Raw genomic sequence first — 25,338 nt, forward strand, 5'->3', positions numbered from 1 at the left:
TTCCTCAAATCTATTCAACAAAAAATCAGCATACAATTGTAATTAAAGTGAAGTACAGTGCATATATCCTTAAATCCCTTCACAGAACTAAAGTATGCTTTTAAAGAAAGTTTAATCTGATGATAGTCATTACGTTTCTAGAATCAAAGTTGAACTCTATAACATTTCTAACAGATATTGCGATTGCGAAACCATTTGCGATATTTGTTTTTAAGCGACCCAACGGAAGTTTATTGTAAAATACGGCCATATCTCCGGCTAGGAAGGTCGTATCAACGTGCTCCCCTCTCTAGCACCCCCGCATCCCGAGCTACGAGTGCAAGAACTAAACTAACATGAAACTTCCGTTGGGTTGCTTTAAAGTCAAGCTTCAGTTTAAGATTCACCCTGTAATAGAAACATGTGATGGAGCATTACTAACCTGACTCAGATGGTTTGTTTCACCAAACCATCTAGGAAAGCTCCATTGGAAGCCATTTGGAAAAGTATTTCAAAAATACTTGGCAGGTGATTGGATCAATCTGTCTATCACCTACTGTCATGGGCCACTTCTGATTGGTTAACAATGACTGGTACATGTGGAGCACAGCACTTCTGATTGGTGCGGATGGCTGACACACAAGAAGAACAAAAAAACAAAACAAAACCTTTTAATAAAAATAAACTAAAATAAATCGCAGGCTTTGCGATTTGATAATTGCATAATTTCTAATCGCGATTTCGATTTAAAATCGATTAATCGTTCAGCCCTAGTGTGTGTGTGTGTGTGTGTGTGTGTGTGTGTGTGTGCGTGTGTGCGTATGTGTCTGTAAACACACTTTTGTCAGCTCCATTTTATAAAGCCTTTCAGTCAATTATTTCCAATTATAGTCAATGTTTCGAAAAGGTGGCAGTTCTACATTGAAGAAATAGAGTTTTCGTATCTTCTTGCTTATTCTTTCTGCATTTGCTGAATTCCTTCATTTTTTCTATTAATCTGGTATCCATCTGTCACGTACTGCAAGGAACATTTGAATGCAGGTCAAGGGGAGAAGAGTGAACAGGAAGAGAGGGCAGATGCTTGGAGAAAGAGAGGGGAGATTGAAGTGGAGAACAGTGAAGGAGTATTCACAGGAGTTGAGGTTCTCTGTGTACAAACAAGTGACTCTTTGAAGGCCTTGGCATTTGACAGCAGGATGCGAGACGGGGAGAGAAGGAAAAAAGTTAATTTGTCTCTTACAATGAATATAAAGTAGCCTGAGAGGATCCTTGGACCCTTACTAAACATCCAAAGCATCATAATACTCATAGTCCTGCTGACATCATTCCTGGCATGAAACAAATAATTATAATTGGTCAACACACTTCTAATAACAATATGAATAATTTTCATATTTGTTATGCCATTTGATATTTAAAAAAAATATTTAACAAAGGGAACCTTTTATTAGGACAATACACGCTTCTCTGGTTGTACAAATGTTTTGTTGAATTAACCAAACAGTGTCACAGTATAAACAAAACTACAATGTGTGAAGCTCCAAAAATGATTGAACCTACATTTTCCATCATGACACTTGATAGTACTTCATAAGACCCTCCCAACCATTTCAATGTATTTTAAACTCGTCCCCCCTGTCTTTTTGTGAAATATGTGAAGCCCCGAAACCTAAAATCTTGCTGACCAATCTCACTATGTACGTCTTGCGTAACAATTATATTGGCTAGCGCTCCAAAATATTGTATGTGAAAAGGGGCGGGACATTTCCGACACCTGTCTAAGTGGTTGACCAATCACAACAGAGCAGGCGAGCTAACCAATCAGAGCAGAGTGCCCTAGTCAAACTGGTATTTTTAACACAGGAACAGCTGTTTTTAATATGCCTGGAAAAAAACTTGAACCAGCTTGATAATCAAAATATTTATTATCACAGAGTATGTTTCTTTAGGTCACAATAAAGGGTAAAATAACTACAACAGTTTTGAGAGATATTGCTGTCCTGCTGGTGTCTGGCAGCTCTTTCTTGTGAGTTTCCTCTGCTGTATAGGAAGTCATTTGACATGATATCAATAGTTCTCAAAGGAGCAGAATCAGGCATTTACTTGAAACAAACAAAAAAGAGCTGGGTTGTTAGCATTGGCAGCAGTAACAGCCTCTCAGACTGAGCAGGTTGTGCTGAAATGAATACAGTGCAAGGTTAAAAGAAGATAAATCACAGTACATTTTGTTATCATTGTGGTTTGAATATTCAAGGATGGAGGATTGAACGCTATATAACTTTGATGAGCCACAGAGAGCCTTCAGAATATTCCTCACGGTAGCATCCACATTGCAAAGAGTCTGAGAGGCTGCATTAGGAGACGGGTGTGCTCTTGTCCAACATGCAGAGTCTGTTGTTGTGTATTAAACATAACTTGGCGTGGCAGCTTCTCACAGGAACTCAAATGAACCAATGAGAGACAAATAGAGAGAAGCTTGTTGGTTCTCTAATCCTAGCGGGACTGCCTGCTTGTCAACTTAAGTGCATACATAATTTCCTGCACCAGTTGTGTTCTCAGTGGCGCCCTAAGGGGGTGAAAAGTTAGGACGATTCTAAGAGCCCGTGACTGACAGGGGCCCCAAACATTTTTAGAACATTAAGAAAAAATGTTTAAGTAACCTTTCATCAATCATCAACAATTAACAATAATAGAACGTTATATTGATAATGTAATCACTAAACTTACGATTCATTTCACTTTTTTTCTTCCAAAAGTTAATTATCCAAAGCCTCTGTACACCCCCTTCTATTTACATGTAATGGTTTGGTCCTGCCTCCAAACGCTTTGCGGTACCGCACTTTCTAGCAGCAGAGAGTGAGAGCATGTGAGGAGGGACGCTAATACTTACGTGTTTGCCATGTCTCAACCACTCACAAAGTCAGGCTTTCAAGAAAGAAAAAAAAGGAGAGAAAGACAAGAGAGAGGGACTAAAGGACGACAGTACGTCACCCAGTTTTTCAAAGTTAAAAGTTTTTTTTAGCTAAGATTAGTCCATTGTAAATAATAATTGATAATAATTGTGTTTTGCTGACATTAAATACTGTTAATATCTTCAAAGAAAAATGCTGAGGTTTTTCATTTCACTGCTCTTTTAGCTGACATTTAATAAATGCAGGTACATTTTTAGCAGCTATTCATACTAAATCAGTTGCAGGGCTCTCAAGGTTTGAACAAAGTTCAGAGTGAGATTTTGGCAGCGGCGGGGCTTTGGGTGGGGACGGTGGTCTTATCTGATAAATGACACATAAATTCATACAAATAAAAACATATTTATTTCATTCTTAGTGAAGGGATGTGTGTGTGTGTGTGTGTGTGTGTGTGTGTGTGTGTGTGTGTGTGTGTGTGTGTGTGTGTGTGTGTGTGTGTGTGTGTGTGTGTGTGTGTGTGTGTGTGTGTGTGTGTGTGTGTTGTAGGTGGCAGTTTTTGAGGCCTTCAGCACTGGGGTTGGTGGCTCCCATCTGAAACATTTTGGTTCCAGGCCTGCCATCTTCACTGTCATGATGGAGGACAGTGTTCCATCTAGGGCCAAGCTGTTCCTAGTTTTTGTCTTGTTCAGTCCAACCATCGAGAAAACCCTCTCCGTGTCGGCATTAGAGTGAGGGAGCACTAGAACAAGTTGAGCTATTTTAGTGAGCCTCCCAAACTGGCTCAAACCGGTCACCTTTAAAAAAAAAAAAAGGAACCAAGAGACTCTATTACTCAAATGATTTGCTTTTGATTTCAATTGATTATGTGTATGTCATGTGGTGCCAAATATTTCTTACCTTGCACTTGATTGAGGACATACTCCCCCAAAACTCCTCAACATTAAAGGTGGTGTGATCTTGGGGCATGGGGATATCCATCAGCTGATATTCCAGGAACTCCTCACACACCTTGTCCTGTTCCTCCGGCCCATGGAAAGGTAGTAGTTCCTGAAATATAAAAAGAGCACCATGTGTAAAGAACTGATTAATGTATTCAATCAAAGTATTGAATGTGTTAAAATACTGGAAAATGTGGAAACCCTTACCTGTCTATAAAGTATAGGGCATCTTCCACCCCACACTCAGTCCTCTGCTGCACATCCACAAATCTTGTATGCCTCAGAAGAGCCTCCTTCAGAGGGAGTTTATTGATGCCATACTCCACAGCCCTGACCAGAAATGCCAGTGCTGCCTGTTGGAATAGCTGCAACTCCTGAGGAGTGATGTCTCCAGCCTCAAGGAGCCTATTGAGGGTAGCTCTGGTGGTGAAGCCAACATTTAGTGTTTCTCCCACCAGACAGAGAACAGAAAGAGATAGAGAAGCAAATTAAGTCCAGGTAGTTTCAACAGTATGCATCAGGCAGAGATAGGGATTTCACTTGGCAATTTAACTAAAAACTAGACAAACAGTCAGTGTATAGATTCAGTCTGTCTAGTTTTGAGCACTATGTGCACAATAAGTGCAAGTGGTTGAAGGTATTCCTCTATGTAAGCATACAATTTTACCCATAAACTACACAAGCATGGTATGCCTACACACATTTATGCTTTTTAAACAGCCATAACAGAGATATCACCCAACTTGCCCAATAACAACAATCTTCCCAAAAAGTATATTTGAGGTCAATGAGAATAGAGGTGTATCTCATATGAAACTTTTACCTGGCAGTTGGTTTAGTGGGTCGTTGTAGAGGATGTCATGGACTTGTCGGCCCTGTAGTGCTGACAGCTTCATGAACCTCGCACACAGTTTCTTGATGAACTTTGTCATCTGTAGTTCATAAAACATTTCCATGTATTACTTGAAAAAGGACATATCAGCCAATTCAAGCAGACATACTGTATTTGGCAGCAGGATGGCCTAACCCAGGCCTATTCAACTGGCGGCCCGCGGGCCAGATGCGGCCCAGAACCAACTCCCGAGTGGCCCAGCCCTCCCGTAGCCAAATTCCTACACTAGTACAGACCATGAACGCAACACTCCGCGTTGCATAGAAACCACCAAACCACAACGCAGCACGTTTTTTGAAAGCGCATCTAGTGGTGCTAGTAACGGTGGTCCTATGATAGCAACTCTAAAACATGTCTCTCTCAACTCTGAAGCGTAAACAGAGACAAAACGGTCATTGATCTTGTGGAGCAGATCCAAGTCAAGCTGGACCTTTTCGCGACCGACTTGAGCACAGGTCGGATACTGCATTTTCCGACGCTCCCCAAACACATCACATCTCCGGCACAAATCACGGATGTAAGGACAGATTTCATTGCGAGGTGAAAGAGAACTTTGCCGGTCGATCGGATGGACTTGCTCTGCCCACAGAGGTGATGATGGGCTTTGCCAGAGACCCCTTCACTGTTGCAATAGAGGGGGACGTATCAACCAGAGCAAAGGAAGTGGTCCCCTGCATCGACAATGGGAAATATACACTGGAACTTATTGACATGCAGTGCACTAACGGGCCAGCGAAGTTTTGGAGTGATGTCAAAAAACAGCAGTTCCCTAACGTTCAGAAAGTAGCGATCTGTGTGCTCAGTATGTTTGGATCAACATACACATGTGAATCAAGCTTTTCACACATGAACTCAATCAAAAGTAGCACTCGCTGCTCCCTGACTGACAGCACTCTTCACCATTGTCTTAGGATTGCATTGACATCCTATGAGCCAAAAATCACTGCTCTTGTTCAAAACAAAACATTTCCTTCTCCCATTGAGAAAGTCAGCGATGACAAATCACAAATGAGGTAATAGTAAGCACCTAGTTTACTATAGTAGACGTGTAGTGTAGTATTCATTCATATAGTTACCCGTATCCCTTGTTATGGGTTTGTGCACTGAATGGTTTGACAGTTCTTTCTGTATTCATTTAAATGCACTTTGTAATGTGTCTGGGTCAAATGTGACCAAAACGTATGATTTTTTTGTTATTACTTGAAAAGTGAAAAAATAGTATTGCTATACTACCTCTTTGTGTTGCATTGGAGCTCTTTAGCCGTTTTTTTTGTATGTGAGGACATTTATTAAGACTGCTATTATTGTATTCAGTAAATGCACTTTGTGATGTGCCTGGTTCAAAAAACATAACCTGAATATTTGACTTCTAAAGCAAAAAAAATGTAATGCTACAACTGTGCACTTTTTTTTCAGATTCTGTTAAATTAATGCTAATTTGTTGTGTTTTTATGCACTTTTTGACCTACCTTTGTTAGATGAACAATGAATAAAAATGGCATGTTTTTCATCGCAGTAATATGTGTTGGTTTAAAATTTGTCACTACCCGCTTTTTACAGGCCGCTGAATGTCTGGCCCAGCTGAATTTTGTAGTTATAAAATATGGCCCAACTGAATGTGTAGTTGAATAGCCCTGGCCTAACCCTTGCATTTTACCTCTCCGTGGAGCTGAAAGATGGAAGACCTTTCTCTCTGGAAGAGGAGGTTCAGTAGGGTGAACACTGGCAGCGTCGCTTGATAGAAGAGTAGGTAGACTTCAGTCAGGGTGTTGGAAAATGCATCCACCAGCCTTCTAAATCTTGGTTGTTTTTCATCTGTAAATAAACACAATCAGTGCTTAAAAGTACACATTTAGTCTGGTGTAATGCACCTGTATTACTGTCAATGAAACAAACAACATACTTAAAGACTTAAAATAGCTGGTAAGTGGCCCATACTGTTGCAGAATTTGTGTGATGCACCTCTCCAGGCTTAACCATTGCACTGAAATGTGCAGCAGCATTTCCATGTACTCGCTCTCATGGAATTCACACAATTCTGGAAAATATAAAACATAACATCAACAGTGTTACGCTCCCTATTGGGCTAGGGGTACCAAAGGGAACAACACGACCAGAGTAGAATTGGTAATAATTATAAGTGGCTTTCTTACAGCAGGTGGCAACAAAAGGACAAGCAAGCAGCCTGAAACAACAAACGGCCACCAGCTGATGCAACACAGGAGAGAACTTCAAAAGGAAGTTTATAAGGAAACAAACCCTCACGTTACACGTGGTACAAAATAGGAATGAGGAAAGCTGCAGACACACGGCTGTAGCTGTTCTACAGGTGCTAATCACCTGGGTCTAAGCTAATACGTTTACACAGATAACAGCTGATCAACAGGTGCTAATCACCTGGGTCTAAGCTAACACGTTTTGCACAGATAACAACAGCTGATCAACAGGTGCTAATCACCTGGGTCTAAGTTAACAATCCTAAGCAAGTTAAACAATAAGAGGCACAACACACTACTTGCACTCTGCTAAGTATTCTACGGATTACAAGGGAGCTAACAGCATAAACACACGAGTAGAGTATCACGAGGCTAGAGGCGTCTGTCTCCCAACACAGAGCCTCCAGAATGATCTCCGTTCCCAGCCTTTGTACTCCTCCCCCGGGAGATATGCCGGAAGGGCGGGGATTGGATGACGTCTCATCCAATCACCTCGTCGGATGCAGCGAGGGCGGGACGTCGGAGGAACTGCGCCGCTCATGTGTACACACACACACACACACACACACACACACACAAACAGGTTTAACAGCCTTAACAGCCCCAGGAAGGCAGCTGCTGTAACACCCCCTCCCTTAAGACAAAACCCCACAGGGTTTTTGATTAACCATAACACACAGCAACATAACGAACACAGAAACACATTACTACAGTCTGGACAAAGCATCTGCAAACACGTTCTCTGAACCCTTTTTGTGTCGGATCTGCAGGTTGTAGTCTTGGACGATCAGAGCCCACTGCATGAGACGCTGGTTGTGGTTGTACATGCGGGACAAAAAGACAATGGGATTATGATCGGTAAATACTGCAACTGGCAAAGAACTGGATCCGACATAAACTTCAAAGTGCTGGAGAGCTAACAACAAAGCAAGGGTCTTTTTTTCACTGGTAGAGTACCGGACCTGATGTTTGTTGAACTTACGGGAGAAGTAGCAGACAGGATGATCAACTCCATCCGCATCCTCCTGCAGTAAAACAGCACCGGCCCCCACTGCACTGGCATCCACCTCTAGTGTAAAGGGCTTAGCAAGATCGGGAGCAGCTAGCACAGGAGCGTGACTTAAGAGTGTTTTTACGCACTCAAATGCATATTGGCACTCAGGGGTCCAAACTTAGTCCACCTTGGGACTTATCAAATTAGTTAGCGGTTGGGCTTCAGTGGAAAAATTGCGGCAGAAACTGCGGTAGTAGCCTGCCATGCCGAGAAAACGGCGGAGGTCACTCCTGGTGCCGGGCACCGCACATTCAGTCACCGCAGCAACCTTAGCTTCCACTGGTCGGACTTGGCCTTGCCCAACCTGCTTCCCTAAGTAGGTGACAGTAGCTTTCCCAAACTCACATTTGGCAAGATTCAAGGTAAGAGATGCTTGTGCGAGGCGGGTGAATACCTGACCCAATATCTGCATGTGCATCTCCCAGGTGGGAGTGTACACAATGAGATCATCTAAATACGCATTACAGTTACTTATTCCTGATAATACCGTATTCACCAGTCTCTGAAACGTGGCAGTAGCGTTACACATACCGAAAGCCATGACTGTGTACTGTAGGAAACAGTCAGGCGTAGCGAAGGCGGAGATTTTTGAAGCACGGTCTGTTAAAGGTACCTGCCAGTAACCTTTAAGCAAATCCAATTTACTGATGTATTTGGCGGAACCTAAATTGTCGATGCAGTCCTCCATTCTCGGCAATGGATAGCCATCGGACACCGTAAAAGCGTTCACTTTACGGTAGTCCGTGATAAAGCGCGGAGAACCGTCAGATTTAGCATCTACTAGGCACGGGGAGCACCATGGGCTAGAGCTCTGTGTAGCTAAGCCATTAGATACCAGATATTCAGCCTCCTGTTTCATAAGGGCGCGCTTGGTCGGATTTGCACGGTACGGGTGCTGCTTAATCGGCCTCGCGTCTTTTACATCGATGTCATGCGTTATCACATTAGTTTGTGTTGGGACATCCTGAAAAAGGCACAGGAATTGAGCCACTAACTGGGTTATGTTATGCTGCTGCCCCTCCTGCAGATGACTTAACGTATTGGGCAGCGTCTCCATCATCCGAGTTACATAACCGGGCACCCGGCTGGTGATGGGAACGCATCACCAAACCGTCATCAGATGGGCCGGAACTATCTGTAACAATTAATGCGGAAGCAGCTACTCTTTGATTAACCAAACCCCCAGGCTGGCTGTCAGCAGCGGTGCGCGAATGATAACGCTTTAACATGTTAACATGGCAAACGCGCGTTTTACGTGGTCTCTCCGGAGTGCAAATAACATAATCGGTGTCACTAAGACAGTCACGGATTTCGTACGGCCCGAGGAATTTAGCGGAGAGCGCAGCGCCAGGGATAGGCAATAATGCGAGAACCTTGTCACCTATCTCAAAGTGCCTAGGAACAGCGGCACGGTCATAATTACGCTTCATGACAGCCTGTGAAGCGGAGAGCGACTCTCTAGCGAGTCAATTTGCCCGGTGGAGGCGCTCACGAAACTGACTAACGTAATCCAATACGTTTTTCTCTGGAGGAGTATCAGCCGAGAGAAACTCATCATATAAGATTTTAAGGGGGCCGCGGGGCGTATGGCCGAAAACGAGCTCCGCGGGGCTGAATCCTAACGATTCCTGAACAGCTGCACGAGCTGCGAACAAGACGAAGGGAATTCCCTCATCCCAGTTTTTTTCCGTTTCCATACAGTACTTCCGCAGCATGCTTTTTAGGGTCTGATGCCACCGTTCTAACGCACCCTGCGACTCTGGGTGATACGCGCTGGAAATAACATGTTTCACCTGTAGTGTTTGGAGGACCTGTTTGAACAACTTGGATTTAAAATGTGTCCCTTGGTCACTCTGAATTACACGCGGTATTCCAAATGTGGAAAAGCACTTTGTCAACGTCTTAACTACAGCGGCGGAAGTAATACTACGCAGCGGAATAGCTTCAGGGAAACGAGTAGACGTACACATAATGGTGAGCAAATACTGTTGACCCGTTTTTGTACGCGGTAAAGGGCCAACACAATCTATCAACACCCTGTCAAAGGGCTCACCTATAGCCGGTATGGGATGTAACGGACCTTGCGGAATTTTTTGATTAGGCTTACCGACAACCTGGCACACATGACAGCAGCGGCAAAAGCTAGAGACATCCTCCTTTAAACCTGGCCAAAAGAAATGTTTGAGAACGATCTGATAAGTTTTAGTCACCCCCAAGTGTCCCGACTATTGACTCTCATGCGCTACAGATAGTACATGTTGACGGTATGGCGCCGGCACAACTACCTGATGCGCTACACTCCAGTCAACTTCAGCAGTAGCAGTGAGGGACCATTGGCGCACTAATATCTCCTTATCCAGCACATAAGCTACCTTCTCACCCCTTGCTTTGTTATTACTCACCACCTGCTCGAAACACTTCGCAAGCCTCGGATCAGCCCTCTGCGCAGCGAGTAAACGCTCTCGGGTCACCGGGAGTGTCGAACCGTCAACAACTGGGCTGGCAGGTTGCGCTGACGCAGTGGCCACGGCAGGGAAAGGGGAAATCACAACTTCTGATTTTTTCTCCGGCATCTTGTCATCTGTAAACAGTGTCCCAAACATAGTATCATTTAAAGACACATCTGAGTCACTCTTACGCGCCTGCGCACGGGTGACAGCACAAATGGGGAAAATGTGGGCATTTTTTACCTCAGGCAGTACAGCCTGCGGAGAATCCAATATTTCAAGCGCAGGAGTTACCTTACCTCCTTCAATGTCATTTCCCATTAGGAAAACTATACCACGTATGGGTAATGCTGGGCACACAGCAACAGGGAAAAATCCAGTAATTAACTTAGATTGTACATGTACATTGTGTACGGGCCGGGGCACATAACCCATTTCAATGCCAACTAATATTGATCCATACCCACACGCTGATTGGTCGGAGAATGGCAGGGCAGATGCAACAATCACTGACTGGGAACCTCCAGTGTCTCGTAGGATGCGGATGGGTCTCTGATCATCCGACTCACCTGTTAACGATATCAATCCCTCAAACACAAAAGGCTTAAAGCAGGGATCTATTTCTTCCTCATGGTCGGAGGAAGGAATATTGGGTGACTCCGCATTAATTAAACCAATGCCTTTCGACCGGGTCATGCTTGGTGGCTGCTCCTTACGTTTAAGAATCATGCAGTTAGCAATAACATGTCCAGACTGATGACAATATTGGCACTCTCTGTCCTCTTTATTTACAGTGAAAGCTTTCGCTGGCTGACCAACAGGTGCACCGGGCATACGGCGAGGTCTCTCGGCAACAACCGGAGAGAACACCGATTTATGCATCAGCACGTATTCGTCAGCCAGTATAGCAGCTGCGGAGAGAGACTGTACTTTCTGCTCGGTTATATATCCCACAATGCGGTCAGGCAACCCCCTTTTAAATTCTTCCATGAGAATTAATTCTTTCAAAGCAGAGTACTCGGCGGCGTTACACGAGTCAATCCACTTTGTAAATAACATCCCTTTCTCCCTGGCAAACTCAACATGGGTTTGATTAAAACCCTTTCTATGGTTCCTGAACTTCTGCCGGTAGGCTTTGGGAACTAGCTCGTACACCCTAAGTATGGCATGCTTCACCAGGTCGTAACTTAAGCTGTCCTCTAACGAAAGAGCAGAAACTGCCTCTTGAGCTCTCCCCTGAAGCTTACACTGTACTAACAGCGCCCAGGCTTCAGCCGGCCACTGTAGTGCCGCTGCAATGCGTTCAAACGCACCAAAATATGCATCCACTTCAGTCTCGCGGGAAACCGGCACTAATGCTACATTTTTCCCTACATTGAAGGCAGGTGGATGAGAAGGAAGTGGAAAGCTTTCTCTAAGATTGCCAACAACACCAGATGCGCGCAGTTCGGAGTCTAGCTCCATCTGCCGTATCCGGATCCGGACTTCCTTATCTGCTTCGATTTTTCTTATTTCCAACTGAAAGTGCCTGTCTTGCTCCCTGTCTTTAGCTTCCAACTGAAGTTGCCTGTCTTTAGCTTCCAACTGAAGTCGGGCGAGGCGGACTTCAAGTTTATTCCCTTCCCGGGAATCTGTACTACCAACAGGAGAGGGTGGATATTTACGAGGCGGCATGAGCAGTGCTTCACACGGCTCGCCCCCCTCACTGCTATCACTCTTTTCTTGGCTAAATGTAAACTCCGCCGCCTGCCTCTGACTTAACGGGTCTTCAGTTAAAGCGTTAGACCCTGGGAGCTCAGCGGGCACAGCCAGTACTAGTAATTCCCTTCTCACCATCTCATCCCCTACCAATGCCTTCAACTCTTCTTTTAACATTTGCCGACTTACCACAAGCCTGAAGTGCCACGCTATCTCTATCAAATTGTCCTTTTTACACCGATCCAGCTCCTCATAGGACGGCCAAACTAAGAACGACTCTAAGGTGAAGGCCGCCATTCTCGGGTGTACTGCCCACACGTATTACAAAAAATGTTTGTTGCTATTACAAAACCACCTATAACCCCAGCAATTCTGTTAATAATATCCCGGACGAGCCCCCACGTGTTACGCTCCCTATTGGGCTAGGGATACCAAAGGGAACAACACGACCAGAGTAGAATTGGTAATAATTATAAGTGGCTTTATTACAGCAGGTGGCAACAAGAGGACAAGCAAGCAGCCTGAAACAACAAACGGCCACCAGCTGATGCAACACAGGAGAGAACTTCAAAAGGAAGTTTATAAGGAAACAAACCCTCACGTTACACGTGGTACAAAATAGGAATGAGGAAAGCTGCACACACACAGCTGTAGCTGGTCTACAGGTGCTAATCACCTGGGTCTAAGCTAATATGTTTACACAGATAACAGCTGATCAACAGGTGCTAATCACCTGGGTCTAAGTTAACACGTTTTGCACAGATAACAACAGCTGATCAACAGGTGCTAATCACCTGGGTCTAAACTAACAATCCTAAGCAAGTTACACAATAAGAGGCACAACACACTACTTGCACTCTGCTAAGTATTCTACGGATTACAAGGGAGCTAACAGCATAAACACACGAGTAGAGTATCACGAGGCTAGAGGCGTCTGTCTCCCAACACAGAGCCTCCAGAATGATCTCCGTTCCCAGCCTTTGTACTCCTCCCCCGGGAGATGTGCCGGAAGAACGGGGATTGGATGACGTCTCATCCAATCGGATGCAGCGAGGGCGGGACGTCGGAGGAACTGCGCCGCTCATGTGTACACACACACACACACAAACAGGTTTAACAGCCTTAACAGCCCCAGGAAGGCAGCGGCTGTAACAAACAGTAAACAAATAAAAAATGTCTGCATTTTGTTGTATAACAGTAGAGCTGGTTGAATCACAAACCTGCCAGGTAACCTTTACGGTTGGTGCTTCCTTTAAAACAGTACCCAACATCCACGGTCAGATCCTCTGGATCAAATCCGGATATCTGCAATACATGAATTCAAGTATCTATTGCAACACTATCAGCAAACTGTTTTACATGGCATTGGGCTTAACGGATTGGTAATATAGAGTGTACATGTTTGAACTTACTTCCATAAACTTCTGCCCCGAATGTTTGGTAGTGTTGTGGATGATATGACAGGGGCATCCATGGATGTAAACACTGCCATTTTCCTTCAACATTTCATTTCATTTCATTTTTATTTGTCCCGCTCATGGTACGCAAAACCAAATGTACAATAATTGCCACAAAATATGACTCTACCATTGAGCGAAAAGGAGCAGGGAGAACAATAAAATCTTATGTGACCTGCCCCTTTCTAAAAAAAACAAAATAAATACAAATAGATGGTCTGCCCTTCATAATAACAGTAGTAGTAGTATCTTAGGATACTAAGAGAAACACACACAAAAAAATACTTATTTCCCACTTGACGGTTAACGGAAAGAAACAAAACAAAAACAAAAAATCACATGTATAAGGAAAAGAAAAGTGCAACACCCTCATCTGAGTCCTACTGGAGAAGAAAGTGGAAAGCGACTCATGATGATGATGATAATAACAATAACAATAACAACAATAACAATGGCAATGGGACCCGCAAATACAGAGGAGACATCACATCAAAGACATCAAAAACATGAAGGACCAGAGTACATAGACTTATTCACATTCTGCTTCATATAGTGCCATCTTTCTTAATTTATACAACTTTTTTAATTGAAAAATACAAATACAATTCTTTAGATCCTTTTGTTGAGAATTCCACAATTGTACACCAACCACCGAAATACACATTTGTTTAAGAGTAGTCCTTGCATATGGATGCTTAACATTTAATTTCCTTCTGTGGTCTTCCTTGTCTGATCCAAAAACAAACTGTTGTAAATATGCTGGTAACATTCTGCTTTTTGCCCTGTGCATTACTGATAATGTCTGCAGCTCAGCTATGTCTTTGAGTTAAGAGTCCTGACTTAAAAAACAGTCTGTAGGTGTGTTCTCTTGAGTCAGCTTTATGAATTATTCGTACTGCCCTTTTCTGTAATATTGACAATGGCTTTATGTTGCTCATATACGTGTTGCCCCACACTTCTATACAATAAATGAAAAATGGCAAAATGAGTGGACAGTACAACATCCTCAATGCCTTGTAATCTAGCAGATACTTTGCCTTGTTTAGAACAGAAATATTCCTAGACACTTTTGTTTTAACATGTGCTATGTGTGATTTCCATGTCAGGTTTTCATCCAGCGTCACACCTAAGAATCGAAATTCAGAAATCCTTTCAATAAAGACTCCATCAATGGACAGTGAAATGTTTTCATCTTTTTTTCTATTAGCAAATACCATAAACTTTGTTTTATTCAAATTTAGGGTTAACTTATTTTCATCAAACCATCTTTTAAGTTTGACCATTTCATGTCCAATACACTTTGCTAAAATGTTTAAATCATCTCCTGAACAAAATAAATTTGTGTCGTCTGCAAACAACACAAATTGCAATAATGTTGACGTTTCACATATGTCATTGATGTACAAAATAAAAAGTTTAGGCCCTAAAACCGAGCCCTGCGGGACACCACATTCTATGTTCATACACTCCGATGTACTACCAGCCAATTCTACATATTGTTTTCTGTTATCTAAATAACTTTTTAACCAATTTAGAACTACTCCTCTCACTCCGTATCTATGTAATTTCGAAATTAATAGGTAATGGTCTATGGTGTCAAATGCCTTTTTTAAGTCAATAAATACACCTATTGTGTATTTCTTTCTTTCTATAGCTGTTGTAATTTCTTCTGTTATTTTCATTAAAGCTAAAGCTGTAGATCGATTTTTCCTAAATCCATACTGACTATCTCTCAATAACTCATTTTTTTCAATAAAATTATCAAATTTTTGGACAAACAATTTCTCAAGGACCTTTGAAAATTGTGAAAGCAAGAAAACTGGTCTGTAGTTGGTGAATTGGCTTTTGTCCCCTGTTTTAAAAAGTGGGATAACTTTAGCTATTTTCATGCTATCTGTAAAAATAGCTGTCTGAAATGAAAGATTAAAGATGTAGCTTAGCGGTTTAATTATGCAGTCAGTAGTCGTTTTCACAATTTTCATGTCGATCCCATCACTATCTGTCGAAGTCTTATTTTTGCATTTGTCTACAATGGATCTAATTTCAATTTTGTTTATCTCTCCCAGAAACATTGACTGCAACACTTTACTTCCCCCAATTCCGCCATCCTCTTTTTTCCCATTGTGCTGTTTTGGAATAGTCTTTGCAAGATTAGGTCCGACATTTACAAAAAAATAGTTAAATTCATGTACCACTTCATTCATGTTTTTCACAACATTATTTTTGTCATCAATGAAGTGACTGGGCAGGCCAGTGGATACAGATTTATTTCCAATAACATTATTTAAGATTTTCCATGTGCCATTGATATCATTTTTCTTTTCTTTTAACATATTATTATAATATTCTCTTTTTGCTTGTCTCATTATAACTGTCAACTTATTTTGTAAGCCCTTGGTTATCCAAGGCCTTTGATGATAAGTACCTTTATGTGTACGGAGTATAGTGGGACAATGTTTGTCAAACAGTGATATGTAGATTTTTAGGAAGGACTCATATGCAGCATTTACATCTTCTACATAAACCCCTCTCCACTCTTCCTTTAAGAGGTCAATCCTAAATTTGTCTGTTGCTTCAGCAGTCCTTACCCTCACATATCTACTGCGAGTTTCTTCCTTCTTTTTCTTTAATTGCCAATCATATGCTACAAATACAGGTAAATGGTTGCTTATGTCATTTATTATTAGCCCACTCTTAGCACTGTTTTCCATGACATTTGTAAAGATATTGTCGATCAATGTTGCACAAGTTGATGTTATTCTACTGGGCTTAGTGATTAGGGGATAAAGCCCCCTGCTGTACAATGCATCCAGGAAATCAGAAGTTGTTTTGTGTTTAGATACATTTAGAAGGTCGATGTTAAAATCCCCACAAATAATACATGTTTTATTTTCATTTAGGCCATCCATTAATACTCCTAAACTATCTTTAAAAAGCTCTACATTTGATCCTGGTGCTCTATATGCACAAGTCACAACAGCATTTCTCTTCCTTTCCATTTCAATTTCTATAGTTATGCATTCCATTAAATCATCAGTCACAATTGACATTTTTTCAACCAGTGTTCATTTTAGGACGCTGTCCACATAAAGAGCCACACCCCCTCCTCTCTTATTGGTTCTGTTGATATGGTGTAGCACGTAACCCTCAATTTAGAAATCAGTGACTTCGTCTTTATTTAACCAAGTCTCCGATATGGCAATTATTTTGAATTTACTTTTAAATGTAAGTAGGTATTCAGTGATCTTATTAAAGTTTGCATACAGACTCCTGCAGTTGAAATGTATTAAAGAAAATGTATTTTCAAGTCCAACATTGTCATTAAATTGATCATCGGTATAATATTTACACGAGTCACTTATATGATTAAACACATGATTCTCTGAATCGACATCATAATCAAAATTGTACATGTTATACTCTGTGTTGTCAAATCTGGAAAAGATTCCGAGTGGTTCAGTCATTTATGTTGTTATTGTTTTCCATGTACGTCTGCAAGGAGTTAACTCCCTCCACACATACCTGTTCATTCCTTTGCTCTTTCATGCCGATCAAGCGAGTCAATTAATGTCTTTACGTCCGACATCAGCTCACATCCTGGGGTTCTCCGGTTCCTGGAGCGGTGTGTCTGAAATCCTGAAGCCTGAAGAGTAGACTCCAAGTCCGGTTCTCCTGCTGGACTCTCCATGTTGACACCATACTCCAGTAGACCCTGTGCCGCATCTTGTGGGTTGTTAAACACCCTGACTTTTCCGTTTTTCTCAAATAATTTCAGTTTAGCAGGGAACAGAATGCGGGATTTGATGTTTCTTTCGTGGAGCTGCTTCCTTACTTGTCTGTATTTTGTGCGCTCCTTGAACACTTGGGTGGCGAAGTCCTCATCAAAGGAAAATCCTGCAATCTTTCACCCTAATGTCCTTCTTTGCCCAGGCGGCTTGTAGCACTCTTTCCCTCACGTTGTAGTTATGGAAGCGGACTATTATTGATCGGGGACGGTCGCTGTGCCGAGTGAGATGCCCCGTTACCCGGTGCGCTCTCTTAATGGGAATTTCGCCGCTCACATCCAGTTTCTCGCGTATTAAGTTTTCCACAAAGTCCATCATGCTATTTCCCTCACATTTTTCGGGCACTGAATAAATCCTCAGGTTGTTCCGTCGTTCCCGGCCTTCAAGTTCCTCACATTTATTTTCCAGTTGCTTTTGCATGCGTAAACAGTGAAGGAGTACTTTTGTCATACCGATTTCACGGTCTTCATTTTCTGCGATTCTTAATTCTGCTGCATCCGCTCTTATTTTCAGCCCTCCGAAGCCTTCTCTCAAGTCGTTTATTTCCTCCTTCAATACTCCAAAATTCCCAGCAGTTTCCATGCGGAATTCTCTGATTTACTCCCTCCTCAGGTATATTTGCCTCAGGCGGATTCATTGTGCCGGCCTGTTTCTGTTTTTCTTTCTGGCTGAAACGTGTTGAAATTTCCCTTTCCTTTTTCTTTACCTTCTGTAAGAAAAAAAGTATTTACGCAGTCAACCCACCCTTTTCTTACACTCTAAGTTCCCGGATTCCTTCAAAATAACTCAATTGTTTGCAGCGTGTTTTCCCCTCCGCACCAGCTAGGCAGCCATCTTTGAGAAATTCTGGCTGAGATTGAATTTCTGGCACCTGTATTTACAGGGGCATTGTCAATAGAGAGACCTACACAATTTCTCCAAGGGATGTCATTTTCCTGCAAGGTGTCATTGATTTTTGTGTAGATCCCTTCAGCCGTGCCACAGCTCCGCCCACTGGTGGTGCACATATCAAGGAACCTGTACACAACTTTGTTGGCGTCAAAAATTCTGACAGTGAGAGGATTCATCTTCTCTAGACCTGTAATAATAAGGACCATAACTAAAACAATATGTTGTTCAAATTGTATGAGTGCATGTAGAAATGGATAAAAAATAAGTACTAATTACTGATAGAAGTTGTTAAGCACATACCAGTATCATTCGAGCCATTTGTGACAAGTGTGAAGGGATTCTCTCTCATCTTCATCACCAGTTCCTTCTTAAAATGAGGTGCCACTGCTTCATTTAGGAGGCACGTTGTTTTGTGCTTGCACTCTTAAAGCCCTGAGCTGTAGGGGAGTCTCTAAAACATTCTTTGTACAAGGGGCTGAAATGGTCAGCAACGGCAAAGGGAACATTGTGCTGCACCATTGCAACAGCAACCTTCACCTCAGCCCTCCTGGTCTGCAACAGAAACAACTGATTACATACCTCATAACCTTAAATACGTTTTCAAGGTAATATGACCATCAATTCGAAGAGAAATGTAATTCATCAAACATTGCTGCCAGCTTTTTAGTTTTCCTGTGCTACACTGTACTGTATGTACCTTGGCCTCTTGTACACTCATGCCTCCAACAGAAGTTTCTGGCACGTAGAACTGTGCAATACTGCTGACTGAGTTTAGAGACTGTTCTTTGGCCCGATGTCCCTTGCCTTCCACATGCCTGCTTATGTCCCTCACGCCTTGATGAGCATAGGAGTTCTCTTGTCTGCACACTGAGCACCAGTAGAAGGAGCTGGTGGTTCCCATTGTGATGAATGGCCATCGAGTTGACCACTCCTTCTTAAAGGAACACTTTATATGTGGCTGCTCCACATAATCCTCTCCTTTTCTCTGTTTCCAATGGGTTCTCCCCAGTCTCCTCCACTGCCTCCTCTACCTCCTCCACAGTCTCCTCTACTGCCTCCTCTACTGCCTCCTCTACAGTGTCCTCTGACCTGGCCACCTTTTTAGGGAGCTGATTATTTTGAAAGCATGAAAGAATGCTTAGTTGCCTCTTTCCTGACATCTTTGAAAGACAAATGCAATAATTATTAATATGCTTTGTTTTCTGATCAAATATACACACACTCACGCCAGGGATGGAAATGAACACCAACCATCAACCAAATGCTGGTAAAACATAACAGTGGCTGGTAGATTTTAAATATATAATACAAATGTACCATTGGTTTACTACTGAATGGCTGGTAGATTTTCCCCAGTGGCTGGTAAATGTTCATGTGTTTTGTACATATTCAAATGTTTTGAAAAATTAATTTCCAGCCCTGGCGCGCGCGCACACACCGGGAAAATAGGAGACACAGGGACAGTCCAACAAGGGAACAAATAGCCTTGGTGCTTACTACAACAACAATGATAATAATAAATAACAATAATAATCATTATAATAAGTTAGTGTAGGCGCAACATTCCGAAGAAAACAAGCGTCAGAATAGCTGCTGAAATTAGCTAGCAGGGATTCAACCGGCTAGCTAGGCTAGTTCATGCATACTCTAGTCTAGTAAGTCAAACTGTTAGCTAAAAGCTCCCTGGACATATATTCCATAACAACGGAAATCAATGATGAGATGACTTACTGTACTGAAAATATGGTCTTCTCCCACGTCGAGCAGTCTGTAGCCACGCAAAATGTCAGTGAGTGACTATGTGACAGCCGTCCTCTTTGGTTACTCTTCAGCGAGCGTCTTAATCATTGGAATGGAATCAGAATGTAATGTTGTAGCGGAATGTCTAAATCCTACCCGGATACAGCCATGTTATTTTCTAATCGGCTGTTCGACAGCTTACATTTTTTTGATTGGTTGATGCGTGGCTACAGTGATTCTGTACTAGTTTGTTTACAAAATTGCGGCGCAACTTGGTGGGCGGTAACCTGGAAAGAAATCTCTGCGTGAGAAATACAAGGTGTGGCGTGTGAGCGTGTGAAATGCGTGTGTCTCACGCCAAATGCGTGAGACTTGAGAGCTCTGCAGTTGTCCCTCCCCCTGGTGCCAGGACCAAAAGATCCATATTTAGACTCCGCAGCCCTGTCCCCCCATAAGGCTTTGCAGTCTTGCTATGCTGTCCATTGAAAGCCAGAAAGCTGGATTTCAAGGATTTGACGTTTCAGTGACTTTGCCTGTAAGAAGGCTAGGCGCTGGGTTCTTGGTGAGGCTGAGCCAGGGCTCGTAATAACTGTTAAAGGGCAAGTATGGAGTCAGATTTGGGTCAATATTGTAGCGCGCAAAACAAGCTACTCACGAGCGGAAAATGTGCTTTTGGACACGCATGAAATGACCCTCGCGCGCAGATTAAACCCCCGCGAGCAGAGACAGCCCTCTTGCTCGCTCGCGAGAGTGTCAGCCTCACTCCCTCCGGGACAGTGTTGCCAACTCCATAGTAAGGAAAGTAGCTATTGGCTGTCCGAAAAGTCGCCAGAACTCCCTAAATGACGTATAACTCGGATAAACAGAACACTCCCCTGGGAACACAGTCACAGACAAACGAGGAACAAACAAAGACAGACAGCAAAAACAGAACTTAAATACACACAAGACTAATCAACGAAACAAGAGACCGGTGAGGAGGGAGGAAAAAACACAGGGGCACCTGGGGGGTATACTACGAAGCAGGATTTTCGCTTATAGCAGGTTAGGTTGCAGGCTAAGAGCTCAACTCAGTGAAAGCTCTGCCTGCTGACCAATCTGAGCTCAGTGTGCGGAGTTTAAAGCGATCAAGTCATATTACAGGAGAAAGGAAATACAGAAAAGCTGCCGTTGCAGGAAAGACGGCCGGCAAAAATCACCGACTGTGAACGTGAACATTAATAGAACATCACCTCCCATGTTCAGAGCAATCTGACAATTAAAACATTAGCGTTAAGAAAGCTTACTTAAACATCTGCCACAACATAAGTAACCGGATCAGAGTAACATTAAGTACAGTCCGCGGCATATCACATCATAATGTATATATTTCCTTATCTGAGTCAGCTGAGCCGTATCTGGCCGTGCAACACTTACAGTGTCACATACTGTATGCAGAAGTATTATTTTAAGCAACACATTAAGTTGACGAAACACTCGAGACAAATGTAATTAAAGTCAGATCCACTCGTGTCTTAGACGGGGCAGTGCAGTGTGCGAAATACCCGTCAATAATCGGGGGGTCCCCATCTCCCGTTTATTGCGCAATATACCGGTCGAAGATTTCTCAATATGCAGTAGGCCTATACAATATTTCATGGATGCAATCCAAGACAATCAGTAGTAGCAGCGTTTCTCAACCGGGGCGCTGTCAAATAATTATATATTCTAACGTTCATATGAATGAATACGCGACCGTTAAAGAACCATCTGTTTTCGATTCTATGCGAGGAAATGGGAGCAGAGCTGGTCTCAGACGCACACACACACACACCCCCCCCCCCCCCCCCCCACACACACACACACACCCACCCCCCCCCCCCCCCACACACACACACACACACACACACACACACACACACACACACACACACACACACACACACACCACACACACACACACACACACACACACACACACACACACACACACACACACACACACACACACACACACACACACACACACACACACACACACACACACAGTCTGCGTGATCTGCGTGTAGGGAGGGGCAGGCCTGCACACACCCAAACACACACCCACACAAACACACACACACACACACACACCAACTTGAACGCCAAGGCTAATTATGCTTTTCTTCTTAACCCCGGAATCCACACAGGACATACGCACACGCTCATCTTATGCACAGCAAAGATCGAAAAAATAGTCTTTTACCTTAAGTGAGAATAGACCAAAGATGCTTGGCTCGACTTCTTCTCGTTGCCGTCCTGGTTTCCAAGAAGAAGAGAGACGATGTCCTGCTTTAATCCAGCTTTTCACGAACGGCACTGGGTCGAATTTGTCCAAAGGGGGTCCGTTTAGGTCCACAAACAGAAGCGAAGACAGGGTCTCCTCGCGCACCTGTTGCGGCTCTGGTTGTCGGTGTTATTCACGGCGGAAAAGCCTCTCTCGCACTCAGCAGACGTGGGGAGGTAAGTGCGACTTGCTATGCATAGCCGTTCCAGTGTTTTGCCCGGTGGAGTGCCCTGCAATTTCCAGTCTCTAAACTGCCCCACGGCGTCCCCGGCTGGTTCTCCGAGCGATTTAGCCAGATGGTGTACTTCTTGTTCGCCATACAAAGTCAAGTCTTCCCGCTCTCCTGGCCAAAAGCGCTCATCAAGAGCTTTGAGCGTCTGGACCAAGCTTGACTCCGGTAAGCGCTTGGTTAGAGTAGCAACCACCGATTCATAAAAACGAGGCTTGTTCATTTTCCCCCTGCCTTCTGTCAGCTCTACGTCCTTAAAAAAGCCCAATGAGACGCCCTGTTCAGCCTTCTTCGTTGATCTCCCCCCGGTCGTCTTCATGGCGGTCAAAACATTGATGGTTTGTTTGATGTTGACACTTGAGTCCACAAGTGCCATTTCTCTTTTCTGCAGCTTGAGAGACAGGCTCTGGAGTTCACGCAGGATGTCTTTCATGACAGCCAAATCTTCCACGAATCCTGAGCTGGTTAGGTGCTTGAAAAGTCCCTTGTATTTTTGCCTCTCAAGATCATTACGTGATGCGTTCTCACTGGATGTTTTAAAATGGAGTGCTAGTGCGGGGAAATCTTTCCATACAGCTTTTACTGTTTTAAAGCTCCTGGCAACCCATCTGATGGTGAAAATTTGACCTATTTTCAGTATTTCCATGTTGAGCTCGGCCGCTGCTTCTTTCAGCAATCTGGAATTCCTGGTAGACTGATTGTAGAGTGAGTATAAATGGGAAATAAATATCTCAAAGTGATTAGTGCCACCCACATCTTTAAGAGCATCTTTGACTGACAGTTCTAGTCTGTGCGCCAGGCAGTGTACAGACTGCACGTTCGGAAAAATTGTTTTTGAGTCTGACGACAAGCCCACTGGCTTTTCCCGTGAGCACTGCAGCCCCATCGGTGGCTATGCTTATTACGTGCGTCTTCAAAAAGTCATCATCCATTCCAGCTTTATATAGACTCGCCATCATCGAGTTATAAATTGATTCAGCATCGACCCCATCTGTGAGTTCCACTATATCCAGGAAAACATTATCTACATCCCCCTTACCACTGACATCACATCTAATGTAAATGATTAGATAGGGACGACCGTGAACGGTACTTTCATCAATTGTGATTGATACCTTTGAATCCATTTCTTTCACATTAGAGACGAACTTGTGGCGCATTTCCTTTGCAATGTGACTTATTATTTCTGCGCATGCATGGTCAGATTTGTGGATATTCCCAACTTCGGCTCCATTCAGCTCCTGCATTGTCATGAGGGGGTTGAGCTTTTTATAAGATAGCCTTTCCTTTGCTACGGTGTAAGCTGTTCTAAACGAGACTGTTGTTTTCTTGAGTAAATCTGACTGTACATCAATGAAACAGTTTGGGAGGGTTTCTTTGTCTTTCATCTGTACTATTTCCACTGACCTTGTGTGGGCCTGGCTGTCCCTGTGTTTGTATATCTTCTTTCGTAGCTGTTTTGCATCAGGGCTAGTAACATCACCATTGATCCATTCTTCCGAGAGGTGTAAACCCGGTCCCTTTTCTGAGAGTAGCAACGTTTTTGCTTTCCTACACACTAAGCATCCTAACTTTCCAGCCTTAATGTCAAGCCAAGGGTTGCGGTCTTTCCATTCGCCCACCTGCTTCGTTGTCCAACCACCCGGCGGAAAGTCACTAGCAGCAGTAGCAGCTACCTCCGCAACTGCTGCGTCTTCTGAGCGCTCTGCCTCAACTTCACCTCCTTCTGGGGAGTGACTGGGCGGGACAGGAGCCCCCGGCTCGCTAACGGTTCTGGTAGCGAGTGCTGTGCTAGCTGCTGCGTCATCGGCATCATCTCTGGGTGTCTCTTGGTCATCTCGTGGTGTCACTTTTTTGGATGTGAACCCAAAGTGCGCGAGTGAAACACTTTGGTTTAGCTTTCTCTTAGACATTTGAGGCCTCTAATGTAACGTCTTTCTCTCCTCTTTGCCGCGCATGGCTAATTTGCATAATTTGTGTCCGCGTCACCCAGCGTACCCGTGTCCCGCGGCTGGCTCTGTTTTTGACAGCCAAAATAGAAGTTATTTGTGAATAAATGTTTTGAATTATGAATACTGGACATAATAGGCTTAAAAACATTTTAGTGACCATTGCAAGTGACAAATACATATTATAATTTCAGACCCCCCCTAAATGTTGCTGTTGAGGCTTTCAGGGGGGCTCAGGTGTTAAACGGGGGGGTCGAGCTCCCCCGGACCCCCCCGTATTTCGCACACTGGGGCAGTGATATCATAAACCTCTTAATGTACGCATTCAAACACTTTTTCTGTTACCAGCGTGTTTAAGTCATGGATGTTTAAAGTTTAACTTCTTCATATGTCTAATATTATAGTTGACTTTTCATTCAGGAAGTATGACACTGCGCTGTCAGTATGCTTTTCCATGTTTGTGATTGGTCGAATGCTCCAAATACCACCCCTTTCATGTGAACGCGCTCCTAACTAATTAGGGCACGGCTGGCTTGAGCGATCCACTTGATAACCCGTTTCGTAGTACCGTTTAGCGAGAGCGCGTATGTTTTGGATTAGGCCAACCGGCTAACTCAAACATATCCAGGTTAGGTTGAACCAGCTTCGTAGTACAGGCCTCAGGTGAACACAATCAAGTAAACAGGTAGGAGGGAACAGGTAGGAGGGAACACACACAGACAGGAAACCAAGGACAGATCTAAACAAGACAAAACACAACGCAGACAGAAAACAAAAGACGGATCAAAACAAGAAAAAACAACACAGACGGATCGTGAAATAACCCCCCCCCTTCAAGGGACGGATCAC

The 25,338-nt window shown here is 43.4% G+C and overlaps 1 long non-coding RNA gene across 2 annotated transcripts; it reads right to left on the reverse strand.

The window, feature by feature from the left end:
- Positions 1–3,334: 3,334 nt before the first annotated feature.
- Positions 3,335–8,409, reverse strand: LOC307041966. 2 transcript variants are annotated; one of them, XR_013808954.1, is made up of 6 exons: positions 6,622–8,357; positions 6,376–6,533; positions 4,650–4,758; positions 4,034–4,246; positions 3,786–3,935; positions 3,335–3,682 (listed from the first exon to the last, which is right to left on the reverse strand). It is a non-coding gene; the product is annotated as an uncharacterized lncRNA (long non-coding RNA). The 2 variants fall into 2 exon arrangements; XR_013808953.1 differs by having other exon boundaries at positions 4,034–4,758; positions 6,622–8,409.
- Positions 8,410–25,338: the final 16,929 nt, after the last annotated feature.

The sequence above is a fragment of the Notothenia rossii genome, assembly GCF_949606895.1.
Source record: "Notothenia rossii genome assembly, chromosome: 5".
NCBI classification, from domain to species: Eukaryota; Metazoa; Chordata; class Actinopteri; order Perciformes; family Nototheniidae; genus Notothenia; species Notothenia rossii.